The sequence below is a fragment of the Lathyrus oleraceus genome, chromosome 7 (genome assembly GCF_024323335.1).
Source record: "Lathyrus oleraceus cultivar Zhongwan6 chromosome 7, CAAS_Psat_ZW6_1.0, whole genome shotgun sequence".
Taxonomy (NCBI): domain Eukaryota; kingdom Viridiplantae; phylum Streptophyta; class Magnoliopsida; order Fabales; family Fabaceae; genus Lathyrus; species Lathyrus oleraceus.
In genome coordinates this window covers 162,613,063-162,623,463 of record NC_066585.1, presented here as the reverse complement: position 1 = coordinate 162,623,463, position 10,401 = coordinate 162,613,063, and positions in this window count along the sequence as shown.

Below are 10,401 nucleotides of genomic sequence, written 5' to 3'. Positions count from 1 at the left end.
CGATCAACATTGTGTTTATCATTCTGGTGCTCCGGGACATAATATAGAGAACTGCTATCCGTTGAAGACTAAGGTTCAAGACCTTATGAGATGCGGCATCCTGAGCTTTGAGGACTCAGGCCCCAATGTTACGAAGAACCCATTGCCCGAGCATGGGAAGTCGGTTAACATGGTCCAGGGGTGCCCTGGTAAATATAAAGTCAAATATGTGAGCCATATTCGACAGTCATTGGTTGAGTTGCATCGTTTGCTGTGTAATTACAGTCATATGGAGCACGACCATGATAGATGTCGTATCTGCTCTGTTAATAGATTGGGTTATCGTCAGGTGCGAAGAGAGCTTCAAGAGCTGTTGGATGAGGGTACCATTGAGATTCTGCAGAACAAAAATGTTGATGAAGATGAACCAGAAGTAAATGTGATTTCTCCTGTGTTCAAGATTCCTGAGCCCGTTGTCATCCGTTATGATGGTAGCAAGCCGAAGGTCTCTCCTTCTCTGGTCATCAAGCCTGCAGGCCCTGTGCCTTATTCTTCGGAGAAAGCTATTCCCTTCCGTTATAATCCGGTTGCTGTTGAAGATGGGAAAGAAGTGCCTTTGCCTTCAACCTCTGTGGTAAATATTGCTGATATAAGCGGATTGACCCGTAGTGGTCGTATGTTTTCAGCGCCTAAGCCTCAGGCTAGAGCTGATGTTGCTGATTCTGCTGATCGTCCGGTTGGGACTGCAGTGAATGTTCCGAATCCGGCACCTGTTGCTAAATCCTCCTCTGTACAAAAGACTCCTACTTCTTCTGTTGGCCCGAGTGGCATTGTGAATGAAGAATGTGATGAGATGCTAAGGCTCATCAAGAAGAGTGAGTACAACATTGTAGACCAGCTTCTACAAACGCCGTCCAAGATTTCCGTGCTATCTTTGCTTCTGAATTCAGAACCCCATAGGGAGGCTCTGCAGAAAGTATTGGATCTGGCTTATGTCGATCATGACGTCACTATTGAGCAGTTTGACAGTATAGTTGCAAACATCACTGCTTGCAACACTTTGAGTTTCTGTGACGCTGATCTCCCTGAGGAGGGAAGAGACCACAACATGGCTTTACATATATCCATGAATTGCAAGACCGATGCCATGTCCAATGTACTGGTGGACACTGGGTCATCTCTGAATGTATTGCAGAAGACCACTCTTTCGAGATTGTCATATCAGGGGCCTCCCATGAGGCAGAGTGGTGTTGTTGTGAAAGCTTTCGATGGGTCGCGTAAGACTGTGATTGGGGAAGTTGATCTCCCAATCAAGATTGGACCAAGTGATTTCCAAGTTACCTTTCAAGTTATGGATATCCACCCATCTTATAGTTGTCTCCTTGGTAGACCATGGATTCACGAGGCTGGCGTCGTGACATCCACCCTACACCAGAAGCTGAAATTCGTCAAGAATAAGAAACTGGTTGTGGTAGGGGGAGAAAAGGCTCTCCTGGTTAGCCATCTGTCTTCTTTCTCATATATTGATTCTGAGGATGAAGTTGGAACGCCTTTCCAAGCTTTGTCTATTGCTGAGCCAATTGAGAAGAAGTCTCCTTCATTTACTTCCTATCGTGATGCGAAACTGGCCATTGAATGTGGTGCAGTTGCTGGTTTAGGGAAGATGATTGAGCTTGAAGATAACAAATCCTGGGCTGGCATTGGCTATTCTTCTGGGGCATTCAACGAGAAAGGGTTGTTCAAGAGTGGAGGTTTCATCCATGTTGATCAAGCCGAGGAAGCTGCTGCTATTCTGGAAGAGGATGCAGAGGATTTGAACAACTTTGTTATCCCTGGCGGTATCTGCCACAATTGGGTCGTTGTGGATGTTCCTACGGTCATTCATAAGTCAGCGTAATATGTTCACTTTGTTTCAAAACCCTTCTCCCATGCCAAAAGGAGAAGTGATGACATTGTTGGCAGCATTTATACAATGATATTTCATTCAATTAATGCATTGTTAAACATTTATTTTTCCATTTGTTTTCACTTTTTGCTTTTTGCATGAAATCAGTGATCACGAAAAACCCTAAAAACAAGAATAAAAGCAACCTTTTCATCTGCATAATGATTTACTTGTTTAAATTCTAAAGTTTTTATTAACCAAAATCATTATGCAGGTTGATTCTAAAACCCATTGAACATAATGATCCAACGCCATCTCCCAATTTTGAATTCCCTGTATTTGAGGCAGAGGAAGATGATGTTGAGGGGATTCCTGATGAGATTACCCGTCTCCTTGAGCACGAGAAGAAGACCATTAAGCCGCATCTCAAAGATCTGGAAACAGTCAACTTGGGGTCTGAAGATTGTGTTTGTATGGTGAAGATTGGGGCACTTCTTGAAGAGTCTGTCAAGAAGGGGTTGATCAGTTTGCTACGAGAATATTCCGATATCTTTGCTTGGTCGTATGAAGACATGCCGGGTCTAGATACAGATATTGTGCAACATTTCCTGCCTTTGAAGCCTGAGTGCGTGCCTGTGAAGCAGAAGCTCAGAAGAACTCATCCAGATATGGCAGTAAAGATCAAAGAGGAAGTTCAGAAGCAAATTGATGCGGGGTTTCTGGTGACTTCCACATATCCTCAATGGGTGGCCAACATTGTGCCAGTGCCTAAGAAAGACGGAAAAGTCCGTATGTGTGTTGATTACAGAGATTTGAATAAAGCTAGTTCGAAAGATGATTTCCCTCTACCACACATTGATATGTTGGTAGACAATACAACTAAATTCAAAGTCTTTTCCTTTATGGACGGATTTTCCGGATATAATCAAATCAAGATGGCACCCGAGGATATGGAGAAGACAACATTCATCACACCTTGGGGAACATTCTGTTATCGAGTGATGCCCTTCGGTTTGAAGAACGCCGGAGCCACGTATCAACGTGCTATGACTACCTTGTTTCATGATATGATGCACAAGGAGATAGAGGTCTATGTTGATGATATGATTGTTAAGTCCCGAACGGAAGTTGAACATGTTGAGCATTTGTTGAAGCTTTTTCAGCGTCTGAGGAAGTTCAGACTTCGTCTGAATCCGAACAAATGTACATTTGGAGTCCGTTCTGGCAAGTTGTTGGGTTTTGTTGTCAGCGAGAGAGGTATTGAGGTTGATCCTGCAAAGGTCAAAGCAATACAAGAGATGCCTGCACCCAAAACTGAGAAGCAAGTCCGAGGTTTTCTTGGCCGCTTGAACTATATTTCCAAATTTATATCCCACATGACTGCCACATGTGCGCCGATATTCAAGCTCCTCCGGAAAGATCAGTCTCTTGATTGGACCGAGGATTGCCAGAAAGCTTTTGACAGTATTAAAGAATATCTGTCAGAACCTCCGATCTTGTCTCCGCCTGTAGAAGGAAGACCTCTGATCATGTATTTGACTGTTCTTGAAGACTCGATGGGTTGTGTACTCGGTCAACAAGATGAATCAGGGAAGAAAGAATCTGCTATCTATTACCTCAGTAAGAAGTTTACTGATTGTGAGTCTTGATACTCTATGCTTGAGAAGACGTGTTGTGCTTTGGCTTGGGCTGCTAAGCGTTTGCGCCAGTACATGATAAATCATACAACTTGGTTAATATCCAGAATGGATCCAATCAAGTATATTTTCGAGAAGCCTGCTTTAACTGGGAGGATTGCTCGTTGGCAGATGTTATTATCTGAGTATGATATCGAGTATCGAGCTCAGAAAGCTATCAAAGGTAGTATCCTGGCTGACCATTTAGCACACCAGCCGATTGAAGATCATCACTCTGTTCAGTACGACTTCCCAGATGAGGAGATTCTGTATTTGGAAATGAAAGATTGTGATGAGCCTACACTTGATGAAGGTCCGGAACCTGGTTCCAGATGGACGATGGTGTTTAATGGCGCTGTAAATCAGTATGGAAATGGAATTGGGGCGGTAATCATTACTCCTCATGGCACACATATTCCATTTACAGCAAGGCTAACTTTAAAATGCACGAATAATATGGCTGAGTATGAAGCCTGCATTATGGGATTGGAAGAATGTATTGATCTGAGAATCAAGCATCTTGATGTGTATGGTGATTCGGCCCTGGTTGTCAATCAGATCAAGGGAGAATGGGAGGCGAATCATCCAGGTCTCATCCCGTATAGAGATTATGCGAGGAGGATTTCAACGTTCTTTACAGAAGTTGACTTTCATCATATTCCTCGAGAGGATAATCGAATGGCAGATGCGCTTGCTACGCTTGCTTCAATGATTGTGGTGAAATATTGGAATGAAGTTCCCAATATCACCGTGATGCGCTTGGATAGACCAACTCACGTGTTTGCAGTTGAAGAAGTGAATGATGACAAGCCTTGGTATTTTGATATCAAGAATTTCCTCCAGAACCAGATCTACCCGCCTGGGACATCTGTGAAAGATAGGAAAACTTTGAGAAGGTTGTCAGGCAGTTTCTACCTCAGTGGTGAAGTGCTGTATAAGAGAAATTTTGACATGGTTTTGCTCAGATGCGTGGATAGACACGAGGCAAACCTGTTGATGACTGAGGTCCATGAGGGTTCATTTGGTACTCATTCCCTTGGACATGCCATGGCTAGAAAGATGTTGAGAGCAGGCTACTATTGGCTGACAATGGAGTCTGACGGCTGCAAATATGTGAAGAAATGCCACAAGTGTCAGATTTATGCGGATAAGATTCATATTCCTCCGACACTTCTGAATGTGATTTCATCACCATGGCCTTTCTCTATGTGGGGAATCGACATGATCGGCATGATTGAACCGAAAGCGTTCAACGGACACAGGTTTATTCTCGTAGCAATTGACTACTTCACCAAATGGGTTGAAGCCGCTTCATATGTGAATGTGACCAGGAAGGTGGTCGTGAAGTTTATCAAGAATCAGTTGATTTGCCGTTATGGTGTGCCAGATAAGATCATTACTGATAATGGATCTAACCTGAATAATAAGATGATGGAAGAGTTGTGCGCTGAATTCAAGATTGCACACCATAATTCCTCTCCTTACAGACCGAAGATGAATGGGGCTGTTGAAGCTGCTAACAAGAATATTAAGAAGATTATCCAGAAGATGACAGTTACGTACAAAGATTGGCATGAGATGCTGCCATTTGCTTTGCATGGTTATCGTACATCTGTCCGCACTTCAACAGGGGCAACCCCTTTCTCTCTTGTCTACGACATGGAGGTTGTTCTCCCGGTAGAGGTGGAGATCCCATCAATGAGAGTCTTGATGGAAGCTAAGTTGACTGATGCTGAATGGATTCAGAGTCGTTATGACCAACTGAATTTGATTGAAGAGAAGCGATTGACTGCCATGTGCCATGGTCAGTTATATCAGCAGAGAATGAAGAAAGCATTCGATAAGAAGGTCAAACCTCGTGTGTTCCGAGAAGGTGACCTCGTGCTCAAGAAAGTCTTGTCTTTCGCGCCCGATTCCAGGGGCAAGTGGACTCCAAACTATGAAGGTCCATATGTTGTCAAGAAAGCCTTTTCAGGCGGAGCTTTGATGCTCACAACAATGGATGGGGAGGATTTCACTCGTCCTGTGAATGCAGATGCAGTCAAGAAATACTTTGCCTAAAAAAAAAGGTATATATAAGAAAAACATAATAGCTCGCTAAGTTGAAAACCCGAAAGGGCGGCTTAGGCAAAAATGAGCGTCTCGGTGGAGAACCCGAAAGGGCGATCCAGGCAAAAGTTAGAGACATTGAAAAAAAGTGAATTTGCATCCCGCTAGATTGAGTACCTCACCCTGGGGCAATCTAGGCAAAAATTAGGGATTTGGCAAGTAACTGCATCCTGACAAGACTTTCTGTTCCACAGCTGTCTTTTTGTCAGAGATTTTCGATTCGTCGTCGACTGAAGCTTCGAATACATCGAGATTCAAATTGGTAGAGAAAGGATCATTATGTTCAATGTAGCCCTCTTCCAATATATATCACTGATTTCAAATTTGTACAGATCTATGGGGTCTTGCCATTTGCAGGCTACCATTCCATCAAATCAATTTGAGCTTTTATCCAATTATTTGCATTCTTATTTGTTTCAAATCAACAAATGTTTTGCATGTTTTGATTGATAAAATGTCATTGTTTTAAACAAATAAAAATTTTCAAATTGTTGTTTTGAACAAAGTGAACATTCACGATGATGAAAGGATACTTAAGAATTTCTCAGTGCTCTCTCAAGAGTGGCATGATTTCTAACAGGGTAAGACATTTGTTCATATTCCTGGCATGGTTGTATCCTCTTTATCCAGATTGTTGTTGGGGTTGTTCCCTAAGCAGAGCTCCTGTGGAGATCTTGATCCCTAAGCAGAGTGTTTGTTAGGACTTCATGGTCCTCTCCAACAGTATTTCTCTCCTCAGCATGGGTGTTTTCCCTTTTGGAAGATTAAGTGGTTGGTGGATTGACATCCCGGTACTTTTTCTGCTTCCTCAGTATAGTCGCTAGTAGAATTGTTGATATGATATACTTCATTTATGCAATCTCTCCCCATCAGAGTGCTTGTTGAGGTTTTCACCTCTTATTCCTTCAGCAGAGCAGTGATCATTTTCCTTCTCAGCGGTTTTTGGCTTCCTCTTGGAAAGTTCAGCATTTGGTGGTTGATCACCAAGATCTCCTCCTCATCCCCAGTGGAGCCACTAGTAGATTTGTGGTATGATGGATTGTATCTGTGATGTTTCCCTATAGAATCCCCGCCAGAGTCAGTATCCCCAGTGGGGTCGGTTGGTGATCTATCATCCATAGATTTGGGTGATTTCCCTGATGACTTTGATCCCCAGTAGAGTGGCTTGTGTGCAGAATCTACTTGTGTGATCTAGTTTTTCCCTCAGTGGGTTTATCCCCAATGGAGTGGCTGACAGTATCCCCAGTAGAGTTGCTTGTGCGGCTAGCTTCTACTTGTGTGTTCTGTTCTCTTCAGCGGTTCTTGCTTGTGCAGTGAACTCTGGTTTCCCAGTTGATACTGAGGATCCCCCGCAGAAACCTCGGGATTTCTCTATTTTCCCAACAGATTTGTTTTTGTGGCAGTTTCTGCCTATTGTGAACTTCTGTTCCCCAATTGGGTTGATTGTTGATCCATCACTCAGAGATTTCGTGATTTCTTTGATATCTCTGATCTTTTGCTCCCGCAGATCTTTGCTTTTTAGCATGTAGCTCTCCGGCAGATTGGCTCTCCAGTTGGACTTCTTTGGTCGTTTTCCTCTGGAAGTGTAGTACCGGGCGTTTGATTCCTGGGCCTGTTTGTGTTAGATATGTCTGTTTTGTCAGTATTCATCAAACATAAATCACGCATATTCATGCATACTTTCAACATTTAGATATTCATGTTGCATTTTTGCCATATATCTTTTGTTTGTTGTCTCCTGCTAATGGTGATATAGATCTCCCCAATAGATCTCCCCAAGCAGATGTCGGGTGTTTAATCTCTCAATATAGAGTCCGCCCCATAAGCAGAAAGTGTTTGTTGTTCCTTTTGCAGTTCCCCACTGAGATATATCCTCGTGGATGACGGTTTCTTCCGTTTCCTCCCAACACATATATTGGGATGGATCTTCCTATTGAGTTATATCCTCATTAGGACGAGTTTTGATTCAGTCTGTCTTTTCGGTTTGATCCTGAATTGGCATTTGTCAACTGTTCCTTGTGCTTCCCTGTGGAATAAATGGATGAATTGTCCAGTAACCGACAATAATTCTTTTTATCCCCAGCGGAGTTTGGGCCTCTACCTAGTAACCGGTAGTTGTAAGTCCTATGTTCCTTTCCCTCTTGGCGGAATTTATGGTTATATACCTTTTATTCCTCAGGAGAGTTGTTGGTTTTCTACCCAGTATTCGGTAGTCGTAAATCCTATTATTTTTCTTGCTCCTCAACAGTTGGTGGTTTGTTATAAACCCTATTTTGTTTCTCGTACGGAATTGTGATTCTTTCATTCCCCACGCAGAGAGTTGTTGGTCTTCTACCCCGTATTCGGTAGTTGTAAACCCTACTTTTGTCCCCTAGCAGAGGTAACCGTTGTGGTTCATTCTGGTGGATGGTGGATTTTGTGGTCTTCTACCTAGTATTCGGTAGTCGTAAATCCTATGTTGTTGTTGTCTCCCTAGCGGAGTCTGGGCTTTCTTGTGGATAATTGCCGTTTGCTAGCAATTGTATCCCCAGCAGATCTTTCCTTGCGGATAATTGCCGGATGCTAGCAATTTTATCCTCAGTGGGTTCTTTCACCGTATGCCAGTGATTTTGTTCCCCGGATCATTGATGTTTATCAATGTATCCCTAGTGAGTTCTCTTTCATTTACCCTTTTGCTTGGTAATGATTGTTGCTCCCTTTGATCGGTAATCTTTATATACCTAGTGTTGGTATCCCGATGCCTTTCTTTTCGGTTGATTTATCCTTTATTAACCCAGTAACCGGTTGTGGATAATCTTCCATGCGAGTATGTTATCCATGTTCTGACGGTAATGGATAATATGTCTCATGTACTCTTCGGTCGAAGCCTGTTGTGTTTCCCCAGTCGAGTAAGATTTGTATTCCTTTGTGGAATCGAATATTTGATATGTCTCTTGGATAATTGTCGGATGCTTGCAATTTATCCCCTGTGAGTTATCTTTCGTTTACCCTGTTGTTGTTGGTATCGATTGTTTCATCTTTTTGGTTGGTCACCTATTATATATCCAGTAACTGGTATCTCTGGTGTCTCTTCCTTTTCGAGTATATTATTCACGTTCTGACGGTAATGAATAATATATCTCATTCGCTCTTTGGTTGGAATCCTTTGTTGATTTTCCCCAGCGGAGTAAGATTCGTATTCTTTGTAGAATCGAATATCCATCCTTTGTTAAGTTTGCGCTTCGCTCTCTTCAGGATGATGAGTGTTTTGGCATATATACCAATTCACGTGTTCGGTAGGTCACCTATTATATACCCAGTAACCGGTATCTCTGGTGTTCCTTCCATGCGAGTATGTTATCTATGTTCTGACGGTAATAGATAATATATCTCATACGAGTATACTATCCACGTTCTGACGGTAATGGATATTATATCTCATGCGCTCTTTGGATTTTTCCCCCAAGCTGAGTAAGATTCGTTTTCTCGTTGCGGATTCGAATGTCCATCCTGTAAGTCGATTTGCTTTTTCAAGCCCTCCTTTCGGATGATGAGTGTCTTGGCATATATACCAATTCACGCTTCGATCGGTCACCTATTATATACCCAGTAACCGGTATCCCTGGTGTTCCTTCCTTTCTGCTCCCTATTATGACCTTGGTCCCCTGTGGAGTCAGATTTTCCTGAGTTAATGTACCTTTTTCAGGTCTTTCTCAGATGTTTGGTTTTTTGATATCTCTCACCCTTATACCGGTCTTAGATATTCATTCTTCCTGAGTTCGTTACCCTTATACCGGTAACACCTCATTTCTTTGTTGCTTCCCCAGGAGAGTCTCTTTGTAGACATTCCCCAGTGGAGTTTCCGTTGTGATTTTGCCCTTTTGCTATATTGGCGTCTTCCTCAATATATACAGTTCTCCCCGGCAGGGAGGTTCTTTGTGAATCCTTTTCCCCAGTCCGAGTCCGGATTTTCATCCGAAGTCTCCTTCGTGGATAGTTTGAGTCAGCTTGAGTCTTTCCAATGGATGTGTTTTCCTTTGGAATTCTTCTTTTCCATGTTTGAGTCCTTTACTCCCCAGTGAGGTCTCTAGTCCAGTCGTGTCTTGTTCACGCAGCGTCAGTTTCCCCTAATTCAGAGTCGTGTCCTGCTCACGCATTCTCTTTCTTTTTTCTTATCCCCATGAGAGTCCTGTTAGAGTCTCTGTTCCTGGTGAGTGTATTACTCCGATGGATCGTCTTTTTCTTTGTGGACCCATATTCCCCACAGAGTTTTGTTTGTTTTTCATTCATACATCTGCATCATGAGGTCTCTTAGGGACCAAAATTTGTCTCATTATTGTTATTTAAGCCCATTCTACCGCGTCGAGATGAAGATTTCTAAACTTCACTGCTTCGGCTAGAATGACCTTAAATAGGGGCATCTGTAAGACCCCAATTTTGTCCCTAAGATCCCTCATGGCATCATATCATAACATTGCATTGCCTCAAGGATCATTGGACACCTTGCTTCCTCCCCTGTGGGTGGGTCATCTTTTTGAGAGTGATTCTTTATCACCAAGCATTGTTTGCATTTGTATGTCATTGCTTTTCTTTTAATCACTAACCAAAAGTACAAAAATATGTCATCTAACCTTTGTCTTGCAGATGAAGCAATCCCAGGCCAAGACAGTCAAAGGCAGTCATTGAGCAATTGATGGTGGCCATTCTGGAGAATTTGGACCCCACAATCATTCACAAGAGTTCATATGATCTATGATTTTATTTTGAAGCAAA